This window comes from Falco rusticolus, chromosome 6, assembly GCF_015220075.1.
Source record: "Falco rusticolus isolate bFalRus1 chromosome 6, bFalRus1.pri, whole genome shotgun sequence".
In the NCBI taxonomy this organism is placed as follows: Eukaryota; Metazoa; Chordata; class Aves; order Falconiformes; family Falconidae; genus Falco; species Falco rusticolus.
In genome coordinates this window covers 18,480,732-18,506,021 of record NC_051192.1, presented here as the reverse complement: position 1 = coordinate 18,506,021, position 25,290 = coordinate 18,480,732, and the positions used below count along the sequence as shown (strand labels likewise).

At 45.4% G+C, this 25,290-nt stretch overlaps 1 protein-coding gene across 9 annotated transcripts in view; it reads left to right on the top strand.

Annotated features, from left to right (window-relative positions):
• The window catches only part of NCOA1 (nuclear receptor coactivator 1), a 179,630-nt gene that overhangs the window by 55,060 nt on the left and 99,280 nt on the right, over nt 1-25,290 (top strand). The window contains exon 3 of one of the 9 annotated variants that reach the window (XM_037390789.1): nt 11,702-11,870. The exons of the other annotated variants lie outside the window; for them this stretch is intronic. The gene's annotated coding sequence lies outside the window, so the exon portion shown is untranslated. The remainder of the gene's footprint in view (nt 1-11,701; nt 11,871-25,290) is intronic. 9 annotated transcript variants of the gene reach the window in all.

Below are 25,290 nucleotides of genomic sequence, written 5' to 3'. Positions count from 1 at the left end.
TGCCTTGCCGTTCCCTTCTCCTGGGGGCTGCTGGTGGGGTAGGAAGGACACAAATGATGGGCTTGGCAGTCACCATACCTCTAAATCAGTTGTTCCTCTACCTCTTTTGTTAGTTTTATAGAGAGGGATGTTGTTTCAGCCACGTGTTTGCAGTAGAGCCCTGCTGATCAAGGCAAAGGTGCACACAGCACTTTTGGGGACTTGGGAAGAAGAAATCCCAGACTTCTCTCTCCACATATGAATTAAAGCCTTGCTTTTAAAAAGTAAAGAGCACAAAACCCCCAGGAACTCCCGCCATGCCCACTGGAAAAGGCTCCCTAGGCTGCCTGGTGGAGAATAGGCAGGACAGCTGCCATGGACTGCGTGCAGGGAGAGGTCTGAAGCTTCTGCCTCTTTGCAGAGGATGCTCACCAGCAATATTGCATCTTCAGGTTGGGCTTCTGGTACTTCTACTGGCCAGCCTGCAGCCACAGAAATGATCAGTTTCTCTCTTTAGGTTCCCAAATACAAGTGCTGAAGGGGTTGAGCCTTTTTTGGGTTTTCAGAGTTGTTTTTTTGTTTTTTAAAAGAAAAGCTAGAATGAGCACATGGAGGCCCCCAACATGTTTCTTTTCATATTTGTCATGAAGATGTTATAGCCGGCTGTCACTAGCAAAAAAGTTTATATTAAAAGCATTCACCCTGTGAAATTAAGGAAGAAGTGTTTTGATAGGGGAGCTGGTTGTATTTTCACATCTGAGAAGGTTTTCTGTTCCCTTTCTCTAAAAATGCCATGAGATGCTCTTGTTTTCATATGTAAATCCTATAGCTGGACGGTCAGTTTGGGTACTTTGTTTCTACAGAAAGTATTAGAGACACACACTTCTTCCATTAAGTGGAACTTCTGGTGCTTAGTTCCTTCAGAAAATAAAAATATCTAAGCAAGCATTTGGTCATCTTCCATTAAGCATTGCTTGCCCAGGAGCTTTGATTAAATCTATTTCGACTACTTTGGCCAGATTGCAGTTTTGCTTGTCTTTTGGAACAAACCACTTCATCCGTTTCCCTTACTACTCCTAGAAGTTTTAAGCAAATGCACCTTTTTTGTAGCTTTTCACATTTCTACACAAATCCAGCCTAATTCTTTGACCTTGACCAGATACCAGCTGCAGAAACCCTGCCAAGGTCTGAGATGTCATTGTCCCTCCACTGTCAGTCACCATCAGTGGTTTCCATGAGTTCATCCAGCAATCCCGTTCTTGTGAGCACTCCTCATCTGCAGCGCTGCCAAGTCCTCCAGGCTGGGCTGAGCCCTCTCCAGCAGCTGTTCAACCCAAGCTTCTTGTGCTGAAGCGAGTGAGAAATGTTCACGTGAACTTTTCAGCTGTGAGCATAGGATCCTCTTTACAGACAGTCTGGGAATGAGAACATCTTCATCTGCCGTAGACACTTCTGCAGTGATCAGTTTATCATCACCTTTAGTGTACAGCATTAGTGCAGGTTGTAACCCCTTCCTCCACAACTGTGGTGGTTCCTTGAACAGCAGAAACCTAATTCATCATTGTCTCCAGTCCCACCATGCAGATAGCTGTTGCTGTGCTGAGGAGACGAGGTGGAAACGTGTTTGTGTCTTGGCTGAGCAGGATTGTAATCAGCATCCAACGGGACAGTGAATGATGCTGGATATGTTAATGGCTTTTTAATCTGCTGGGTTCTCTGCTGCCCTCAAGGAATTTCGACTTCCTGGGCCACAAAGATCAAATATCATTTAATTGAAAACCGCACTCAAGTGAGTCCTTCAGTATTCAGGACTTAATGATTTAGTGTTCTTTGCCTAATGTAGTATTTGTTGTACAAGCCCTTCCTGTGGATGGAAGGTTATAAATCAGTACCTATTTACTTTCTTCCATTGTTTTAGCTATTTTGGTACCTCTTTGTCAGTTTGTGTTAGCTACTGCTCTGACCTTCTCAAGGGCACCTTCCAGTTGGCTGTCAGCTCTCCAGAGGTGAGATACCAGTGCTTGCTGATTCTCCTTGCAAGACAGGGCTGTGGTTGCTGCCTCAGTAAGCCAAAGAAGTATGAGCAATTTTGCCTTTTTTATTCCTAGAAGTTGATGCAGAGGTTGGCAGGATCAGAGTCATGGAATCACAGAATGGTTTAGGTCAGAAGGGACCTTTAAAATCATCTAGTTCAACCCTCCTGCCATGGACAAGAACACTTCTCACTAGATCAGGTCTCTCAGAGCCCTGTCCAACCTGACCTTGAACACTGCCAGTGATGTGTGGGTCATTCGCAGCTTCTCTGGGTGACCTGTTCCAGTGCCTCACCACTCTCAGCATAAACAATTTTTTCCTTGTATCTGGTCTGAATTTTTCTGAAACCTCTTTCAGTTTAAAACCATTCCGCCTTGTCCTGTTGCTACAGGCCATGGTAAAGTCTCTTTCTGTCTTTCTTATAAGCTCCCCTTCTTATAAAGAAGGCTGCTCTAAGGTCTCCCCAGAGCCTTCTCCTCCCCAGGCTGAGCCACCCCAGTTCTCCCAGCCTGTCCCCACAGCAGAGCTGCTCCAGCCCCTGAGCATCTCCCTGGCCTCCTCTGGCCCCACTCCAGCAGCTCGGTGTCTCTCCTGTGCTGGGGACCCCAGAGCCGGACGCAGCGCTGCAGGGGGGTCTCACCAGAGTGGAGCAGAGGGGCAGAGCCCCCTCCCCTGACCTGCTGGCCGTGCTGCTCTGGCTGCAGCCCAGGGTACAGCTGGCTGGCTGGGCTGTGAGTGCATGTTGCTTGGTCATGTCAACCTGTATCCCCAAGTCCTTCTTTGCAGGGCTGCTTTCCACCCATCCACCCACCCGTCCGTCCATCCATCCACCCGTCTGTCCACCCATCCACCCACCCACCCACCCACCCATCGAACCACCCACCCACCCATCCATCCATCCACCCACCCATCCATCCATCCACCCACCCACCCGCCCATCCATCCATCCACCCACCCACCCACCCACCCACCCACCCATCCATCCACCCATCCATCCATCCATCCATCCCCCAGTCTGCACTGATAGTGGGGATTGCCGCAACCCAGATGCAGGACCTTGCACTTGGCCTTGTGGAACTTAATGGGATTCCCATGGCCACTTGAGCCCATCAAGGTCCCCCTGGATGGCATCCCATCCCTCCAGCAAATCAACTGCACTGCTGAGCTTGGTGTCATCTGCAAACTCGCTGAGGGTGCCCTCAATCCCACCATCATGAAGATGTGGTATGGTACCAGTCCCCATATAGACACCTGAGGGACACCACTTGTGGCTGATTGCTGTTTGGACATTAAGCCCTTTCTATGAAGTACAGTTCCATTTACTCAGCGTGGAAGCATTTAAGGAAAAAATTATCATAAAATAATAAAAAAGTGGGTGAGCATTTGTCTCGCTGGGCAGTGGCACATCTTCATGGGCATCCCCCCCCCCCCCCCAGCTGTGTTTGTGGGGTGATCGCTGGCCATTCTGGAGGGGTTTCCTCCTCCTCCCATCAGGTTCTATCTTGTGTCTGAAGCCCCTGAGATGGGGTGAAGCCAGCAGAGGGTAGAGTTGGGGGTGGGGAGTGAGGTCAGCCCTGCAGGAGGCAGGTCCTGCTCCTGGGTGCTCACAGACATCGCTCCCCCTCGTTGCCTTGGGCAGACTTGCTCTTCACAGCACCTTCTGGGGAAGATGCAGCACAGCATGATATCTGAAAAGGAGGTCCTTTTATCTTCGAAAAATAACAAATAATCCTGCTTAGAACTGCCTTTTTGTTTGTTTCCCTCCTTTTGCTCTTGTCTTTTAAAGAGGAAAATTCTAGTCAGGTTAAACCCTTGGTAAGGACTATTGGTGGTTTTAGTTAGAGAAGTCTTTTTTTATCTTCGTTATCACTAAAAACATTTTTTTAGAGCTGATGGGAGCTGTGTAACCACTTGTCAATAACTCAGGAGAGTGGTAAGATCTGTTTCTGGTAAACTTTCAAGAGATAAACACAAAACTCCCAAGCTACTGCTTGGCTCACAAAAAGTGAGAAGAATTTGCTGGTGTTTTTTTTTACTTCTGTGCTGAGTTGTTGGTGAATACTTTTCACCGGCACCAGGGAGGTTTTACTAAGTACATGGATCTGCTTGCTCCTCAGAAAGAAAACTATTGGATACCTAGTTCCTGCCATTTGAAGGTGAAGGTATGCATGTTAAAACACATGTGCACACACCTGCTGCCATCAGGAAGGGACTGAAATTTAAAGTATTTCCTGGTAATTTTTCCCGAATTCTGATTTAAGTTATTATTTACTGTTGAGTCAGTCTTGTGAGCTGGAGACAGCAGCAGCGTCTACAACAGTACTTACCAAGAACCAGAAGTACTGGTAAAGAATTTTCATTATGGACAAGTTTTAGGAGCACAACGCTCATGAAATCCTGAAGATTTGGAATGTGAATCTTAATTTCGCTCATCCTTGATCAGCATTCCTCTATGGCATCCTGTCCTCATTTTCCCTGGCATGCCAGCATCTGAAAGCACCTCAAATGATGCTTAAAACTTCAGAGTATATTGCTGGTAGGAATTATTAACTTGGGGTGAAATTCAGCATCTGCAGAGAAATTGTCTGCATCATCTGATGCCCCGCTGGAATAGGATGGAGAGGCTGCAGGGAGGCGCTGTCTGGGTCTGTGGCTTTAGGGTAGCTAATACACAGGGAACTCCTGTCTCTCTGAGGTGAAAAGGTTAGTGATGTTTTTGCAGAAAATCAGTTTTTTTCCCATCTATTTGTAACACTTGCTTTCCTCCTTGAATTTACTTACCTCTTGGAGTTGCGAGTCAGGAGAGCACTAGCTGTTGCAAAGAGGATGAGGCAGTAGGAATATCTAGCAAAAAAATATGGAGTACCTATAGCAAACTCCTCATAGGTGCTTTTTTCTTTTATTTTTGTGAAGACCTTAGACTCCCCTTGCAGATTTCTGAGAAGCCTCATGAGGTTAATAAAGCCTTAGCTTTAATGTGCTTTCGCTCCCCACCTCTGCTTCTTCTACCTTGTTATCCTGAAGTTTCTTTATACAATGAAAGGCATACATTTGTTTAATGGAGCTGTCACAAATCCCAGCTACAGATGAACTGCAGAATGTGTATTAAAATATATTTGGCGAAGTTAAAATGAAATTCAAAATCAAAGGAAAATTGCCCTGTTGCTTGTTACAGTTCATATCAAAATGTCACCTGGGAGAAAGCATATTCCTTTTAGAAGCGTGAATGGGTTGTTAAGAAGGGACCAATTTTATCTGTAGGGAAATTCTCTACTGTCTTAAGCCCAAGTGTGAAGAAGGAAAGGCAAACTAATTAGCAAATTTTAATAACAAAGTAACGGAATATCAGATGGATGTTATGTCTTTTAGCATTGGATTTGTACAGCTGAGCAGTTTCTGCGTATCTCAATGTGTAGCAAATGAAGGGAAAATCTTTTATTAAGATATTGGAATAAAATTCTGATTTAAGCAGTCTTAAATTTACGGCAGCCATAATAGTAAATAGCCCAGAGATGGAAAGCAGGTGAAACTGCATACTTGAAGTTGAAGGTTTAATGAAAAAAACCCTTCAACAAATATTCCGAAAGAAACACAGTGAAAATCTAAACGGGCAATTCAAACCCCAGAATTGCACAAATGAAAGAACAATGAAGGAAATGAGTGTTCTTCTGCAAGGAAAGGTCATTCCACATCTTGACAAACATTAAAACAGAACCCAGAGGTGTTACCGACAGATTATTATAGAAGAGTTGTAAACTGGGAATTCTGCTCAATGGAGCTGGAACAAGGGCAGTTCAGGTGGATACAAGGGAAAACTTCACCGCAAGGACAGACCCCGTAACTGACCCAGAGCATGTTGGACCAGAGACCTCCCCAGGCTGAACCTCAATTTTCCTGCGATTTTACAAACTATTTAGCATTTAAATACATGGTGTTTGTAAAGCAGACCTGCAGCTCTTTGCAGTTGACAGACAAAGCAAATAGGAATTTGATAAAATTTATAGGAAATACAGTCCAGGTCTGTGAATGACTTGTCAAGGCATGGAGAAGGCCCTTAGGGAGCAGGGCAAGATATTACTGGTGGTCATGTAAGTGGTCAGCAGTTGAGTTTAATGACGTTAATTTCTAGTAGAAGTTCCTTCCTCTTTGCTGCACTGTAGACGAGCGTGCAGCTTCAGTCTGCATTTCTCACTGGCAGCCAATTTTAAGCAATTTGGAAATTTGAGGACGTTTAAAGTTGGTTGTGTCGCAGCTTCTGGCTTGTGCAGCGCCAAGTGAAGCTCTGCTCACGCATCTGCAGTGTAAAATGCTCGTTAGGATTTTCATACGTCTTTGTAACTTCGGAGCATTAATATTTCTCCCAGCTTTGATCCCTGCAGAAGAGAGGGAAGCGAAGCCGCTGAATGTTGCTGACTCTCATCTCGCTTGAACGGGAGACTCCTTCAAATTTCATGTATTTGTTGTCTCCCTGCGTTCTGCAGTCTCATCTTTAATCCCTCTCTCCTGTGTCTTTAATTCGTGAAAGTAAGTAATTAGAGACCCAAGCACATGTCACAGTGATGATATACAGATACAGCTGCAGCATTTTTTCCTTAAATATAATAGTATAAAGTCACAAATGAGCTCCCTTTGCTCTCTATTTCTCTGGACTCCGTCTATCTTTAGATGGAAAATACAGCTGCACAGCAGCCTCCTGACTGATGTAAAAATGGGGAGGAAGCTTTTCCACTTTGTGCAAGCATATTATTTATGAATATACCATGAAGAATGGTATTGTTGCACAACACAATGGTAATCCCATCACATCCTTAGTTCTCCAGCAGATGAAAATACTTCATTACAATTTTGCTTGTTGTTTCCTTAGAGGGTCTGCAGTTAAACTCTAGACCTTTTCCACCCTGCCATTATTAATGTGAGTGCTGATAGCGAAGTATTTCATCAGTCATCTGCTGTACACTGGGTCTTGGTTTGGGATGCTGCAGTAGTCTTTGAAAATGATGGAGTAATAATGAATGAATGACAGGGTAGAAGCAATCTCGCAACAATTTTGTGTGTTAAATATGAAGGACAGATAAATTTTACAGCTGTTAGCAATGACTGGAGCATTTTCAGACAAGTAGGTAAGTCATTAAAAAAAATAAAATCACTCTGTATACCACTTACCCATCTATTGTCAACACTGTGACTGTACATGGGGTAAATAATTCCAGTAAGTATTGAAATCTTATTAAAATTTTTAATTAACTCATCAGCAGACTAATAAATATTTCATGACAGATAACTAGATATCTGCTCTACTGTGTAAGGATGGCATTCTCCTCAACAGGAGACCTGGTGAAAGCCATTTGTCTTGCTCGTGAGTCTTGCAGGTGGTTGCAGTGAACTTCCCTCGCCAGTGTGGTGGGGCGTCCACCCCTGATGTGTTCTCATTTGAAAGTTGTGGGTTTAAAGAGAAGAATAAAAATCAGAAGTGTACATAACAGCCTAATTCTCTGTTGTTTCTAGGAGTGATTCTAATTCAGTAAAGGAAAGGACTGATTGCCTTGACAGAAGGATAAGAGGAGTGAGACTTGTCAAATTACTGGTTTTCTATTTGATACTTGGTTTTGCTGGTGCATTGTTTCTCAAAAATAGTTTGGTATTTCCCTCCTTCTGTCTGTAATCATAGAACCACAGAATGGTTTGGGTGGGAAGGGACCTTAAAGACCACCCAGTCCCACCCCCCACCACAGGCAGGGACCCCTGCCCCCAGCCCAGGCTGCCCCCAGCCCCGTCCAGCCTGGCCTTGAGCCCTGCCAGGGATGGGGCACCCACAGCTGCTCTGGGCAGCCTGGGCCAGCGCCTCGCCGCCCTCACAGGGAAGAATTTCTTCCTCATCTCTCATCTCCATCTCCCCTCTCTCATGTAAAGCCATTCCCCCGTGTGCCATCGCCACCTGCCCTTGCCCAAAGCCCCTCCCCAGCTTTCTTGCCGGCCCCTTTAGGCACTGGCAGGTGCTCTAAGGTCTCCCCGCAGCCTTCTCCTCCCCAGGCTGAGCCACCCCAGCTCTCCCAGCCTGTCCCCACAGCAGAGCTGCTCCAGCCCCTGAGCATCTCCCTGGCCTCCTCTGGCCCCGCTCCAGCAGCTCCGTGTCTCTCCTGTGCTGGGGACCCCAGAGCGGGACGCAGCGCTGCAGGGGGGTCTCACCAGAGCGGAGCAGAGGGGCAGAGCCCCCTCACTGACCTGCTGGCTGCGCTGCTCTGGCTGCAGCCCAAGGAACGGCTGCCTGGCTGGGCTGAGTGCACAGTGCCGGGTCATATTAAGAATCTCATCCACCAGCACCTCCCAAGTCTTTCTCCTGAGGGCTGCTCTCAGCCCGTTCCCTGCCCAGCCTGTATTGACACTGGGTGTTACCCTGATGGCAGTGCAGGACCTTGCCCTTGGCCTTGTTGAGTTTCATGAGGTTCACATGAGGTATATGACTTCATAGAACACATTTGATGCCTGGAAGAGATCTTTCTGCAGGTGCACACCCTCACTGCCATGCTCTCCATCAGAACGTGGATGTCACCTTCTAGGCTGACTGCCTAGGGTTGCTTTGCTCTTCGTTGTTGTTTCCTTCCCTGATGCCTTCAACACCATCCTCTAGAGCAAGGAGGGGAACAACCTCTATTTCTCATGAAAAGAGCCCCCAAGGTCAAACATTTTTAATATTAATACAATTCTGTGATTCAGCTGTGATTACCCAGGTGTCACATAGCTACCATCTCCCAAAGGCAGTGTCTCCAGCCCCAGCCTTCCCTGCGCTGCAGCAGCTAGCAAGTGCCGTGCCACAGCTGAGTCTTTTCATCGCTTTGTTTTCACAGGCTTTAATTATGGAGGGGAAAATAAAACTGTTACTTATATCATAGTGCGATGGCATGGGTATAAAATAAGCTGTATCCTTGCACCACTGTGAACTTCACACTGAAGTGCTGGAGCTGTCTTATTTGCCTGTATTGTTTGTGCAGCTGCAGGAATTGCACACACATCTGTTTTGCGGTCCTGAAATGTAGCCCCATGCACATTTACGGATCATTGTGAACTGGCATTTTTTTTCCTCTTTCTTAATAGTTTAATAAATACCAGTTACTTTTTTTTTTCTTTACTTTGAGTTTCATCTTCCCTTTTCAAACAAAATGCTGCTGGCAGCTTCAGCATGTTTCTGCAGAAATGTTTTTGCAATGCTGACTTTACAGTTGTACGGAGGATGTGTTTGTTACATGCACAAGTTTTGTTACATAAAATGGTCTTCAGTTTTTTCCAGTTTGTGCTGGGAGATACTTTATCTTCTACCAGACCCTCCCCTGCCCCCGCTCCCTGCCTCTTTATTTCCCAGCTGATGTTTTCTTTAAAAGATTGGGTCATCCGCTTGTCTTTCTTGCACTTTTGGGAGCTGTTGAATTCATTAGCGATGATTCCTGATTCATTGGACAAAGCAAGAAGTTATTTCTCTGGAGTATTTTTGCTGTGAAGAATTTTGGGGGAGAATTCAGCAGAAGAGACACTGGGTTACTTATAGCTTGCAGCCCTTTGTCACCTCGGTGGGATCCTGCGTCTTTCAAAGGATGTCCTATTTTTCAGAAACGTTATGTGGAGCAGCCCAGCCATTTTGCAGTATTTTCTCAGGCACTTGCCTATTTTTGTATTGTAGAAACAGTTTTAAGGAGTGCTGAGTAGCATCGGAAAAGGATTTTAATGTGGTTGCTTCTCTGCGGTGCTTTGTGAAATGGCTTGAGCATCTCTTACCCTCCATTTTAACAGACCAGATACTTGTAGATCTCTTCCGCTATTAATAACTGTGATTTAATAGCATTGGGTTGGACTTATTTCTGCAGTACTTTCCTCCCGAAACTCTCCAAGGGCTGTGCATTTTAATTAGTTTAGCCTCACGTTCCCTCCATGAGGGAGCTGGACTCTTCTGACCCCCTCCTGGTTTTCCCCTTTCCTCTGTGCATTTGCCTACATGCGCTTGTGCTCCTGCTTTTTACAACAGATGTTCATTTTTCCTTGATTGAGGGACTACACCCCTTTCTGTGGTATGAGATTGCCCTTTTTCCCCATTGAAATATACTTGATCACCACTGATATGTTTTTTTTAACACACCCACTATATTTAGGTCAGGAGAGGTACGCAGCACATAATTTTCCCACAGTTCCTTGAAGTAAGGATGCGGTTTGTGGTGCTGCCCTGTCCCATTTCTTCATTCTTAGGACTTAATTATTAATCTCTCCATTTATTTATTATTTTTTTAATGCCTTACCTCTTATTCTACTGTTTATTTTATTAACGCTTACTGGTTTTTTTGCAAACCTAAGGTTTAGCAGCCAGGGAGGTAGGTTGCAGGTTGCAACCCCAAGCGTTTACAGAAGGTGTGGGTCCAATCCTGCTGCCTGGCACTTGGCAAGGCGGGTGCAAAATGCTGTTAGTTCAGCCTTAGCTAAGCTTAGCTTTAGCTTGGTGGAGGGGACGCTCTGCCCTTCAGCCTGTGGCATTTTTATGACGTCAGTCCTTTCCACACCTGTGAAACAAAGCAGCTTGTGGTGTTTCCATGTAACTTGGAGGTGATGTGGAAGAAAGGTGGTACAAAATCAAACCCTATCGTATTTTTCTCTGCAAATGAATGTATTTTGGGAGAGTGTTTCCCAGGAGATGCTCCTGAACTTTTGTAAGCTTCCTATTGCAAATGCCTTTGTGGCAGGGCTCCTGCTCCTGAGCTCTCCACAGCCTGCTTCAAGGAGAAAGCCTAAAGGAGAATGTAAGGAGAAATTACATAATGAAGAAGCAGATGAGTCTTGCTGTGGTAAAACAAAACAAAAAAACCCAACGAACCCCCCCCCCCCCCCCCAAAACCCCCAGATAAATCATGTGTTGGCTAAATGTATTGCTAAAAGACTGCCCCGGCACCCTTACTGGGCTGCTTTCCTTCCCCAGGGAGTGGGATGCAGATGTAAAATGGTGTAAGCTTTTCCTTCAAAACCAGAAAGTGGTATTTAGATGTGTATGAGGTTATGGATCAGGGTTTGGAGCTGACTTTAGGGGCAGGTCTCTAAAGAAAATAAACACCCCTCCCTAGACCTGTAAAATCCTTATGTTCCTCAAAGGCATTGCTTGGTAAATCTGTCCAGAAGGAAATGCGGTGCACTGGATGAATCAAGAAGGGGATAAACAGTCAAGAAAATGTTAGCCATTTCTGTTTGTGTGAAGAGAACAGTCTTTGGAAAAAGCTGATTGTGAAGCAGGAGGCCGTTTGCCTCTATCATCGAAGCTACATTAAATTCAGGTTTTTAATTAGGTTTCAAATGGTCAGTGTCCCTTCTAAGCTCATCTGCTGCACCGTAAGCACAGTTGGGTTGCAGCACTTCCATGTGAAGTAAATGGCCAACTTAGCCTGGGCAGCCTGGACCAGCAGAGCATCCTGCTGGGTACCAGGAGTGCTCCGTGCCTGGCATCTGTCAGCAGTGGTGCCGTGCGAATGGCATCTCTTCATATAACCTCATAAAACTTGTTTCTTATAGCCACGCTTGAAAGTTCAGTAATTCAAAAAGATCGAAAATTAAAGCAATTGTTATTGAGCAATCTTGCTTTTTTTGTTGCGTTGCTTTGTTTTTACAAAGGAGGAAGTGTCTTTATTAAGAAGTCATGTGAGGCCCTTCTTTCCATTTTTAGGATCCCCCGCCTCATCAGCCTGGTGAGTTATGCTGCACCCAACAAGTAAACTTGGCGAGTGCACCGTGCATTTACCCCAAGTAACATCCAGCCGGTGCCACTGGAACGACAGCACTGGAGAGCCTGGCGAAAGGAGGAGCCCATCCTTACCCGTGCTGCACTTGCTGATGTAATATTTGCTCTGCGTACATGTGTTTCTATGTATAGTAGTAAAATAGTGTCGATAGTGGCAGGTCTTCCTACAGACAGTGGGTTAATAACCCGAGATGGTCATGCCTTGGATTTGCACTTCACTCTGAAGCTCCAGAACGCATTGCAAATGGTGGGAAAGACTTTTCTCTTTGTGGGGGTAGAAAGGGCCATGTTTTAGGGCCACGGAAATGATGAGAGGGCTGGAGCACCTCTCATGTGGGGACGGGCTGGGAGAGCTGGGATGGCTCAGCCTGGAGAGCAGAAGACTCTCTGGAGACCTTGTTTGCAGCCTCTTGGTACTTAAAGCGGCTTGTAAGAGAGATGGGGAGCGACACTGTAGTAGCAATAGGACAAGGGGGAATAGTTTTAAACTAAAAGAGGGGAAATTCAGATATAAGGAAGAAATTGTTTATACTGAGGGTGGTGAAACACTGGTACAGGTCACCCAGAGAGGTGGGAGATGCTCCATCCCTGGAAACTTTCAAGGTCGGGTTGGATGGGGCTCTGAGCAACCTGATCTAGTTGAAGAAGTTCTTGTCCATGGCAGGAGGGTTGGACTACATGGCCTCTAAAGGTCCCTTCCCACCCAAACCATTCTGCGATTCTGTGATTCTAAGGGTAAAATTGAGGCTGGAGTCTTGGCTTCTCATATGGGTGCCTAAGTGAGGATGCTTTCAAGTTGTTTCCGAAGGTGCAAGGTATGAATAGCTTCCCATGTAGCCCTTGGGAGGCTGGGAAGCTGAATGTCTTCATGTCTTGGGCTCAGGAGATGCAGGTGGTACTTGAAAATTACTCAATTGGGCATGTAACCCCAGCCTGCTCCTCCTCAGGGCAGCATCTGATAGAGCTGCCAAACGAGAGCAGTGCTGCTTCTTGCTGAAGTTCCTTCTTGGTCACAAGAAACAGTAATTAGTACTACATTAAGCTGCTAAGTTTTTCCTTCCTGCTGTGATTCATTTCCATTCTTTGAGCATTTGTATGATGCTTGAGTGTATGTCGGCAATTCTTGTTCCTGGCAGGCTGGCATTTAAAAGCAGGATATTGCTGTGTGCAGTCATACGGGGAGTCAGATGTTATCTAGAGATTAGATTGCAGTAATGTAGGGTCAGAAATTTGCTTTACTGCTGACAATATTGATCTTGAGCAAGGAACCTAAATTCTCTTCCTGTGTTTTCTGCTCTGGAAGTCCGTATTTTGTTGGAATAGCAGAGGTGTATTTGAATCAGAGAATGGGATTTCTGCTTCATTCATATTTTCCCAGGCCAGTGTGTTGGTGTGTGAGAATAGGCTGCTTTCCACCACAATCAGACTTTTTTTTCTTCTCCCATATTCCCTCTCTGGTCTCTCCACCCCAATTTTAAGTTGTCCTCTTGTTTCATGGTGAATGGGCATGAGCTAGAAGATGGCTTGCTTGGAGTTTTGCGTTACCAGGGTCTTTTTTCAGTCTGCAGAGCATGTTCAATAGCCCCATCAACTTACTTTGAGGTGTGCCCTTTGAGGTTGTGTCTTAGCACCTATTCCGGGTTCTAGGAAGCCGAATTCTCCCTGCCACCCCCAGCACAGGCAGAGCAATCCCCAGATTTCTCAGGAGAAGGATTTATCTTCCAGTTCCCTTCTGGAATCTGCAAAGGTTGGGTTGTTAGGAAGAGTCATCTTCACAGGGATGTCACCAGCACTCTTGGATTTAAGATTTCCATACTGAACAGCTCGGAAAGGAGGAGTTAGTTGTCTTCTCTGCTCGGGGAATTTCTGGGGAAGGAGTGAAGCTCCTTACCCCAAAAAAACCCCACTGGTCTGCAGTAATTTTTGACTTGCTTTGTTTTCTTTTGCTGTTGGAGAAGTAAAGGCATGGGTTGAGGTTTGCCAGCTTATCTGCCGTTAACCTGAAGACCATATTCTGCTTTTAAAATGCAGGTTGTTGATTAGGAGAGTATAATTGCTGTTCTTCCCTGCATTTCTCAGCGGCTGTTGGCAAGCTAGTCCCCTTTTAAAATTATTTTTTTAAATTTATTTTTTAAATATTTTTAAAATTTTTAAAATTAGTTTATTGCTACACCTTGCATTTTCATAGATTTGATGACCTTATCAGAGTGTTTTAGGAGTGTTCACCTTCACAGCACATCTATCTGGTAGATAGTACTTTAAGAAAGAGTACCAAAAAATAATTTTACAAAGGGACTAGCTTCCCAACAGCTGCTGAGAATGCAGGGAAGAACCCAAATTATACTGTCCTAATCAACAACCTGCATTATAAAAGCAGAGTATGGTCTTGAGGTTAATGGCAGATAAGCTGGCAGCATCAGTTGTGTGGCCAGCATATCTGCAATGCTGAGCCTTTTTTGTCGCTTAAACTGTGATCCAGGATATTTTCCATGGCCACGGGAATGCCAGGGGATTTTTGGTGTTTAGCAAAGGAACTTCACTAAATTCGCTGTAGTCTTTGCCTACTTGTGGAGCAGGAACATTTGGCACAGAAAACGGGTGAAATTCTGCTTATTTTTTTCTATTGCCAAGGTGCTGTTGAGCCTCTCGGGAAGAATTGTCATCTGCTGGGAGAGCAGGAGAAACCTGCTGATGCCCAGAAGAGTTTAGTTTGTGGCAGTGGAGGGAAACTGCTGTAGTTAATGGAACCTACCTTTGTTTCCACCCAATGATCTATGGCATTTTCCATCAACGAATGCTCTTTGTGCACTTTTTCTGAATGAATTTGACCTTTTCTTATCAAGTGGACTTTTTATCAGTTACTGTGGCCGAGTAGGAGCAAGTTTTCCTCCATGGAAGACATGCAGGGATTTCCAGAAGTGCTGAGTGTCAGTGCCAGAAGTAGGTTGTGAAACCCCTGTGGGCTTCAGCTGGGGCTTTGACATTTAACTCTGGAAACTGCTATGTTGGATTTTGGTGGCTGCACCTGATGGTGGTTGCCATCTCCTCCCACCGCTCATTGGAGGCAGAGGGTCCCGGTGGGAATGCAGCTGGGATGGGATGGGACGTTGGCTAGTGAGCTGCACAAGTTGTCTGTCATGTTAGGACAAGAGGAAACAACCTCAGGTTGCACTAGGGGAGGTTTAGGTTGGAGACTGGGAAACATTTCTTCACAAAAAGGGTGTCCAGCACTGGGACAGGCTGCCCAGGGAGGGGGGGAAGGCACCGTCCCTGGGGGTGTTTAAAAGACATGTAGATGTGGCACTTGGGGCCATGGGTTAGTGGTGGGCTTGGCAGTGCTGGGTTAACGGTTGGACTTGATGATCTTGAAGATCTTTTCCAACCTAAATGAGTCTGTGATTCTAGTTTTTCTTTGCAGCAAGACCTTTTTGAAAGTTATGGACCATATTTAGTTGACAACATGGAAGGGGAATTTTTTGCATATTCCAACACCTAAGGCAAAATATTTTTTTTTTAAATAGCGGCTTCTATAAAATGCTGCATATTTTACAATGTGAGTTGTAAATGGAGTATATGCAGCTCTCCTCTTGCCATTGTCTTTGAGTTGTCTTCTTCCCGGCATGCGGCAGAGGAGGCACATGGCCTGTGGAGGTTGAGTGAAACTCACCCTGGGCAAAATCTTCTCCTCTTTTGGCACAAGAAGGCGGCGCAAAATCAGATGTATTTTTGTCATGTCAGAGTACACTATTTTTACTCTAATTGTTTTACTGGGTGTGCTTTTTGAAGAAGTAGCACAAAGAGGGTCGTCTTGCTGTTTGTGTTTTGAAGGCAACACGGTGCTCCTGCAACCTCTAAGCTTTGTTCGGCTTTGAGGAATGGTGAACTTGTCCTGGGATTTCACAAGGCTTTGCTCTCTGGCACATCTGAAATGTCTTCGAGATTTAGCCCATCCCTCTTCAACTCAATTAAGTCAGCCTTTTAGCCTGAACACCCACTAGCTAATTATTCAAACATCAAAGGTGTTGGGTTGGCTTAGTTCATGGGAGTGGTGCCTTCTGCTTGTTCGTGTTGGATGGGGCTCTGCTCCATGAGGAACGCGTTTGGCAGTGCTCCGGCAGGAGCACGTCTCCACGTGGGTCCAGACCTGGTCCTGGCAGGAAGATCTTCTCCTCCTTGTAGTGTCCAGGAGAGCCGCAGTCGAGCACTTGAACACGGTGTCCAAGTCATGGTGGAGAGTTCTTCAAAAACTATTCAGTAGTATAATCCCAGTGCCAAGGTGAAATCCAGAGAATGGGAATTAAAAATGATCATGATCCTAAATTGCAGCTCCATCCCTGGCTTAAATAGATGGGCAGGACCAAAGGAGGCTTCATATTGTAAAGGTTACCCAGGCCCTTGAGTTAGAGGGTATTTTCCACCATCAAATGAAACGAAAACATCATTTTTAGTAAGTGATGGAAAAATGGCATTCCTGAAATTCCCATCAGATGGGGATTTTTTCCCTTTTTCTGTCCCTTTTTTCTTTCCCCTTTTTTATCCTTCTTTTTTCTTTTTCTTTCTTATTTTTCTTTTTTCTTCCACTCTTCCCCCCCTGCCCCCTTCCTCTCCCTTATTTTTTTTTTCCCTTTTTCCTTTCCTTTTCCTTCCTTTTTCCCCCTTTTACAGGACATCTTACAAGGACAGGCACTCTGATCTGCTCCACTACAGTTTTCAAATGCTCTTCCACTCACCTGCCGGTGCCTCGATGACTGACACAGCTGAGAGACCCTCACCCAGCGGATGGATGCCCAGCGAGTTTGATCCGCTCTCTCCTTGCCTTGCTCTGCTTTCCCTTTGCCTCTCCCTGCTGCTGGGTTGAGTCGACGAGTTAACGGCCATGTGGATAAGCGCGCTGCATTTTCTAGTGGCAGTTATTAGATCAGCAGATGCTCCGGGGAGTACTTATTAGAGAATGTCATGTTAGCGGTCCCAAGGTGTAATTACACTTTGCAGATTTGTCTTGCTTTAGCCGTGTTGATAACACGGTTGGATTAAGGAGAAGAGGAGGGCGAGGAGGGCTCTGTACAGCTCTTCGGCTGTGATTGAGGAATAAAACTTGATCAAATAACTACGTTTTTGTACAGATCTGTGCACGCTTTCCTCCTGATAGGTTTGGTGTAGGGTGTTCCTCCTTAACTGATACCAATATTTCTGATTTTTACTATGCTGCTAATTTTTCTTAATCAATCAAAATGTGTCTGTTGGTGGTGAATGTAGAAATTGTTGTGTGGACGGTGGACTTCATCGGGCAATCTCAAGAAATACTTAAAGCTATTGCTTTGGATAGGCTGGCTTTGGAAAAAAAACCCAAAACCTGGCTTGCGCTGTTGGGATTTTAATGTATGATATATAATAATAATAAAAAACCAACCCCAAACAGAGAAGAGTGGGAACCTTGCAAAATCTATATTTAGAGAGAAACCAGGGTTTTAGAAAAAGACCATTTATTGTTTGAAAACTCGGGCCCCTCTGAGAACTGTCTAGCAGTGTGTCCGTGAGGGGTTTAATTTCTGTGTAAGAACAAATACTCAATATGTATTTTATAGTATTTTGACAGATATTAGGGTAAATCACCATGAAAGTTAATAATTATCCTTTATTTCTATAATTTTTAATTTATTATGTAGCAGGACCACTGGTAGCTCCAAGGTAGGAATGCTTTTCTGGTACCTCTTAGATGTGCTTAGGTGCTTATCAAAGCTCAGAAGTAACAGTTACTAATTGGGATAGGACCATGGTTAAGATAAAATCAGGTGTAGCCTCTACTGCTGTATTTCCCCCTGACAAATGGCGTAGGAGCATACTAGAAATCAGCATCTGCTTTCTGCCATCTCCGTCCATCCGTCCATCCATCCATCCATCCGTCCGTCCGTCCATCCATCCATCCATCCATCCGTCCATCCGTGTTCACATGTGAGCTCTCAATCTCATTGGGTTTAGGTATGCTTCAAAAAGATTTATGTCATGGTGTCATGTTAGGTGCTGAAATCCACTGGTGTCTTCAAAAAATAAATTAGTAAATGTGCTTTACAATCTGTAAGGAAACTTTTCATTTTGCAGCATCAGCCCCACTGGGCTCATCTCCCACCATCAAACTCCCCTGTATTGGCCTCAATAATAGTAAACCTCTCCAATAAAAATAAAACCAAGAAGTGTACCTGGTGGGATATAATAATTTGTCATGACAATGAGGACCAGGAGGTGGCATTGGCATGCCTGGCCTGTGGGTTTTGCCCTTGGTGCTGATGCCATGTGTTGAATTCACATGCTTTGGATGTGCCAGATGTTTCAGTTGGTCAACTCCAAGCGTGGGCTGGTCAGCAGTGGGCAAGACCACGATCCTTCCAAAGGAGGGACCACCGTTCTGTGGTCTGACATTCCAATGGAATCTAAATGAATCCACCATGCTCTATTTGATGCTCCAATATATTATGTTTGCAGGAGAGGAATAGAGCCAGAGTCACTGTAGGTGATTCAAGCCCTACAACAAACACATAATAGAACCAAACCCACCATCCTTTAGGAAAAACACCCATTTTTCCCTTTATTCCCCCAAATCCTGAGCAGACCCAATAAATAAAGTACTTCTGTTTAGAAAAGGATAGAATATTTTCAGTTGGAAGGGACCTACAAGGATCATCTCACTGCAAACCCATAAAATGGGAACAGCTGCTCTGTGCAGAGGATGCTCAGTGTACCTCAGGTTAAGCGAGACCTCCTCTGCGCTCCCAAAAATAAAATAATTCTATGTCAGAAGGCTTTAGAAAGGTAATGGAAGCCATGGCGGAAAAGATGAGAAATAGGGAGGTAGAACAAAGCAAAATTGGGAGTCCAATCTACAAAAAGACTCAGCTAGGGATCTTTTTCTGGCGTTTCTGCCCCAAAATAAGAGGGGTGGCCTCAAGGGCTTGGTTTCTTTTATTCCCTTCTTTTTTCACTATTTAAAAAAAATATTTTTAAATAAGAGGCTTATGTTTATGGAGCCTCTCTGTGCACACATTGGATATATTGTGTATAACACTTCATGATTGTATGTAACGATGAAACAATGAATTATATACATGAGTTCATATAATTTTGATAGATGAGTCCATATGTTATGTGCATGAGTTTATGTATTTACATATGAGTTATATACATAAGTTTATATATTTCTATATTATTGTATATAACTCATTGTTACTTACAGTTATGAAGTGTTTGGGATGTGAGGTCCCCCCACTAACACCCAGCCTACAGAGATCGCTGCACTTCCCACACTAAACATAGCTGGAGCAATCTAAAGCTACTCAGAGGGATCTTCTCTACAACTTCCTTTACATAAAGGAAGATGCCACCTTCCCAGGATCCTTGCCTGGTGTGGTTTTGAATCTCTTCTGAAAAATGAACTCCATTATTAATTGTAAATCCCTCGCTCCAATGGGTGGTAACGTATTAGGCATTTACTCTATTGTGCCACAGCATCACTAGTTACCTAGCATTTAGGGATATCGACTACAGTGTGAAAATATTTAATTTTTTATGTAATTATCCGCTGTAATTTTAGTTTTTGCCTGAATAAACTGTTTAATTAGGACACGAGCTTGTAATATTTCAGGATGTACCGAATAACGCTGTAATTGATTATCTGCCTTGCTGGTGGAGCAGCCCTGAAGTTGCTCTGTACAGACACATCGCTGCATTTCACCAACCGTTGGCTAACACCAGCTGCGGGCTGCCGAGGTTCTTCGGCACAAAGCAAGTAGCGTTTTACAATTTAAAAAAATTAAAAAAACAGAGCAGGGCTGCGAACAGCCCTGTAGTCGACTGGGTGGACTTGCTGCTGCGCATGTCAGTGCAGGCAAGGCTGGCCTGCGAGGGACCTGCATGCTTGTGATGGGGTTTTGATTACGGAAGGGGGTTGCTTAATGAAGCCATACATCCAAGTGATGCAAGGGGTTGCGCTCAGCTGGGCTTCTGCAAGTTCTCTGGACTATTTTTAGTGCCACCATCAGCTGGAGAGGGAAGGAGGCTCAGTGGCACAGGGGGAAGGGTGAGGGCCTTTGAGCACGTGGAGGTTCACCAGCAGCGTAACGGTGGTGTGGAGCACCCAGCTGACATGCAACAAGTCCTGCAACTCCTTCTTCGTCTCACCTGCACTGTGCCAGTGAGGCCGGCGAAGCCCCACGCTCACGCGGGTTCTCCTCTACTCACATAGCACCAACACGCTCTTCTTGCTTGCTTGCAAGTTTCCAGAAAGCTGAGTTTACATTTTGCTGTTGTTTTGGTTTTTTGGGTTTTTTTTCCCCTTTGCTTATCAAGTGCATTTCTGACAACTTGCCCATCCTGGGGAAAATTCAGAATTGCAGGTGGGAGAAACTTTGCTGTCACACAGATGCTCCTGCACCTCCTATTTCTCCAGGCTGTGACGACCTTAGAGGGCATTCCTTGCCTTGGAGATGAGTAGGAATAAAACTGAACTTCTTCTAAGAGTTGGCCAATGCTCGTTTTTGCTGGCTCTGGATTAATTGCTGCAGAATTAAATAAGCTGTATTAGCTTCTTCCATCTGCCTCCATTCCTAGGTGGAGAGAAACACCTCCCACAGTGTCCTCCTACGACAGCAGCCAGAAAGGCAACTGGCCTGGGGTTAGCCATGGGGCTTACACCAACCCTTGATCTTCCTAAGCTGATGTTACCTGTATCTTTACATTTTTAGGGTCTGAATGTGGCCCGTGTCAGCACATCAGCAGTGTTGGAAGCCTGTCAGTCAAACCTGCCACCCCAGGGGGCAGCCTGATGGTCAGGGGCTGGTGGTGCCAGCAGCTGCACTGTCTTGGGCTGCTGTGCCGGTCGGTGCACTGCAACTGCTGCAAAACTTTATGTCTTCATAATTATTTAGCAGTATCTTCTTTCAAATCTCAGCAGGATGTGCTGCAGGAAAGTGTCATTTCTGTGGTGACGATCGTGACAGGTCCACTAACCAAGAACAGGCTCCGGCGTTTTTCAGTGGCGGGCTCATGGCTGAGGCTCAGCTTGCTCAAGCATAACAACTCCAAAGCTAGGTTGGTAATGCTGAAAATATCCAAAGGCCACAAAATTTGCATAGAAGCTCACAGACTCTTACATAAGCAAAAGAGATAAGTATACACAGGTATGTTTGCTTGAACTTGTACCTTCCTTCTTAGAAGGAGTGTTGCTGCATGTTTAATTCCCGGGTGATGAATGCCATTCCTGAAGAATTAAAGCCTCTCACCCTTCCTCACCCAAGTGTCCCCTCTGAATCAAGTGTGACCATCTCTTCACCACCTCTCCCTCTTGCGCACCCTTCTGCATCAAACAGAGATCCTGACCCTGCACAGAACTCTGCCCCCTCAGCTGTTCTTTTTGGGACTTGGCGTAGGCTCAGGGGTCTGCCTGTGACAGCCGGCTTGGAGCTGAGGGTCATTCTGTGTGGTCTGTAAGGTCAGCGGTCCACATCTTAGCAGCTGTTTGAAATCCAGCAGTAAAGTATCCAGAATATGCTGTCTTTCCAACAGGGCGTTAATCAGGAAGATGGGAGTCGTGTCTCTGAAGGTGCACATCTGCTGTTAGTCGTGATGCCTCTTGTTGGTGGAGACACTAGAATAATTTCAGTTGGAAGGGACCTACAATGATCGTCTAGTCCAAATGTGACTTGAGGTGAGCGGTTTAAGCTCACAAGAGCAATGTCCTGTTTCAGATGTCCACCTATCCAAGCACGTGGACATCTGAAAGCCATTCCCTGGAGGGGCTTATTGCTCTCCAGGGTGGGTACAGGGAGCCTGGGGTGAGGGGCTGCTGTGGAGATGCCTCAACTGAGTGCAGATGAGCCCCAGCTAGAGTGCTTGCAGGGAGCCCTTGATGGTTATGCAGTGCTTGGTTCTTCTGGTGGTTGCCACCTTGCTGCAGCCCTACGCCTGCCAAATCTTTGCTGCAGGGGTTATATGATGTGCTCTGTGGGTTGGAAACAGAAACTGTGAGCAAACTGATGGAAACGACCTTATCCACCTTTCTCATCTATCTAAGTTCTATCTATGCTGTCATAAAGGTGCACAGGTAAGGAAGGAGGGAGCTTCAGTTCTTGGTCTAAATGCTGTTTCTTGCAGCCAAAAAATACTACCTTGCTTGTAAACTGGAGTATTGATTTGGAAGTGCTCTGCAGAAAAAATGGGGTAGAATCAGGGTCTTAAGATTTTTTTTCCATTAATGTGTTAGTTGTAGGGACTGGGTGAAATTCTGCTGTAGTCACTGTGAATTTGGGGTACCCCTTTACCACCTTTTCATGCTGCACATTCTCTTGCTCTTGGAAGAGACCCTGGGATTGAGTTTAATCTCTGTAAACTCAGATCTAACTCCTGCTCAGGCTGTCCATAGCCCTGGAGTTTTCTGGGGCACCTGATGCAATAAAATCGATTCCAGATAGACCTACAGAAGGACTCCACAGAAATCTTGGGAGAAGTTTTGCTTGCAGACATCTGCTGGAGCAGAAGGAGCACTTAAATAATGGCATACTTCTCCTAATTACAGGGCAAAAAGTCAAGAGGTGAGACAGTAAACCCCCCATTTCTTGCTATTATTCATTAGCTTTTACGTCTTCCTTCCTCTCTCAGCTCAGTCTCTCCCTCTGGGTGTTGCAGCAGATAGCATCTGGCGATAACCAGCCGTGGGTTTCACTGTGCCTCCACTCTGCCCTGCTCATCCATCTGACTCCGGAATCCCTTTGCCCTCGGTAAGCGTGGTCCAGGGGCGCTTTGTCGTCCCACGGCACCCTGACACCCAACACACAAATTTCACAGCCCGCTCATTGCATGCTAGAAAGGCACCGAGGCTTCTCATCCGGGTCTGGCTCAGCAAAACAAATGCTACACGGTGATTTTACAGCCCAAAATTTGGAGAGCGTGCTTTTTTCTACGCAAAGCTTAGTGCTCTGTCTAGGGATTCACCCTGTACTGGGAAAGAAGTTGGGAAGGGAAGGAGCAGAAATGGGAAGGTTCCTGCCCCAGCCCTCCGTGCACAGCTCTGATGTGGTCCTTGGAGAATATTGAGAAAAATTGAAGAATTAGATGGGAATGGAGGTTTCTTTATTTGTTTGTCTTAAACGGATGCTGTTTGGGCAAAACCAGTTTGTTTGAAGGAGCGGGTTTTGCTTGGAACTGTTTTCTAGGCGTGGACATGTGTGGTATAAGCTGCGTTGCATGGAGCTGGCCAGCGACTACGGGTCGGTGCGCTGTTTGTCGAATAGACGGTCTGGTTTACCTCATGTGCCTTGTGCCTGCTGCTGGGACGTGTGCAGTGACATCATGACATGTCATCATGATGTCATCACCATCCAGGCCTGCAAGCTCTCCAGCAGCGATGTGCATACAGGTGAGGATGCCTCGGCTTGCCGATGGCTTCTGGCGGCTGATGCACCTTGCTGGGGCGAGACACTGGCACTGGGGCGCTGAGCCCATGGGTCTGCTCTGCATCTCAAAGCTTTCTCCTTATTTCCTTGAAACATGGGGGAAGAAGTAACATCTCTTAACCTGTGCTGGCATGAGCCGTGGTGTTGAAATAATGATGTGGAGGGGAAATTGTTGCCTGGGTTTGTAAATCTTATTCAGGGAGTGGCAGCATTTGCAGCAAAATATCTCTTCTGCTGGCATGGATTGCATCTTCATTGCAGCCTGGGCTGGTTCAGCGTTCAGCCATGCTGAGAGGAGCCCTTTAATAACTATGATCACTTTTGATATTAATTTTTGTAGGTACAAGCTTGACTGTAATGAAAATCGGGAACTGCTTCTCTTGTTTGCAGGAAGTGGGATGGAGGGGTGCTGGATTGGCAAGTCACAGTACCTGCTTTTCCAGATATTAAATGAAAATATATCTTGTGCCAGCTTATGAATGAATATTGGAGTCCCCCAAGTCTTCACTTGCTTCCTTAAAAGTTAGTCTGTGCTGGAAACTTTATTGAGGCAGGATGTGAGTACTAAAATCTATTGACATAGACTTGTTTGCAGGATCCATCTTCAGCTAAAAGCAGCCTCAATCTTATTAACTTGTAATACAAATGTGTGTGTGTATATATATATATATATATATATATATATATATGTGAAGTACTATGATGTGGCTGGAAGCAAACCCTGGTTGAGCTAATTTTAAGCAGTTATGAGCTTCGTCTAGTCCCTTTGGTAGGATTTCTCCCTGTCCTGGGCATGGGAGGAATTGTGTTGATCTGGAAACCAAAGCTATGCATTTTGTGAGTGCCATAGAAATTAATATACACTCGTAATATTTGGTTAAGATGTAAAGTTTTTACAGTACAGCGACTCCTTGGGAGCCATTAAAAATATTTTGAAAAAAGTCTTCATCCTTTTTTTTCATAGGACAGTAAGCACTTTGAAATGGAAAAGCTCTAAAAAATACTTTTGAGTTTGAGCATGGCTTTGCTTCTCAGCTCGCTTTTGGTTTCAGTTTCAGAGCCTTCTGAGAAACGTGGTATTTTTGTCTTTCAGCACTACAGTTAGAAAACGGTTTTGCTTTGCTTTGTGGGGTCGGTCGTGCTGCGTTCCTGCTCCTGTCGGGTTAATGAAGTTTCTGGAGATGTGCTAAATGCAGTTTGTGTGTAGCTGGTATAACTACGCTGAGCAAGGAAATGGGGTGTGCAGTGGGGGGAGCATGCAGATGGCACCGGTCAGCAGGGAGCCAGAGTTCATCCGTGTCCAGCACCATCCAGTGCTGCCAGGAACCTGCAAGAAACCAGCAGTGGAAATGATGGAATAGCTTCTCTCCAGAGAAAATGCCTTTCTAATCCCTGGTAATTAGTAGCTGATACATCCCTGAAGCAGGAGGGTTTGCTCTTCTTCCAAGTTGCTGGGATGAGGTAGGCGCAGGTTTGCTCTGCACCTGTGGTGCTGGAAGGTGGGTGTTCCCAGCTGATCCTTGGCCATCAATAGCTTTGTCCCAGGTGCTCTTTAGTTCCAGCTTTGACCCCTCAGACCAGAACCTAGATCTCAGTCGGGCCCCCAAAACTGCTGGGGCTATGCTTTTAGAAGTCCATGCCCATGCCTCTGTTTCCACATTTTTTGTGGTAGCATTTTGGGGGGGCATTTGGTACTTCACATGAACAAAAAACCCCAGTGAAGGGCCCTTTCCTTTGTCACTGCAGTCCATCTTCCTTATTCTCATCACCCAAAGCAGTTCTCCCTCGTGGTCGCTTGTTCCCAGTCTTTGCTTAGGAATCTGAGCCTTGTGTGACTCAGTATATTTTTATTTTACCTCTTGCAGATTTTGTGATTGTAACCATCTCCTCTGCAACACAAAACCCAGTTTGGGGAAAGTGGCTTTCAATTTGTGGTTGTTTTGGCTGTGTGATTACAAAGGGCATTTCTAGGGAGAGTTCTTCATGATCTGGGAAGCACATGCTGGCGGAGAAACGCTGTCAAGGTCGTGGGGCTGAGAACAGCTCTGCTCCTATGTGACCATCCTGATAGCC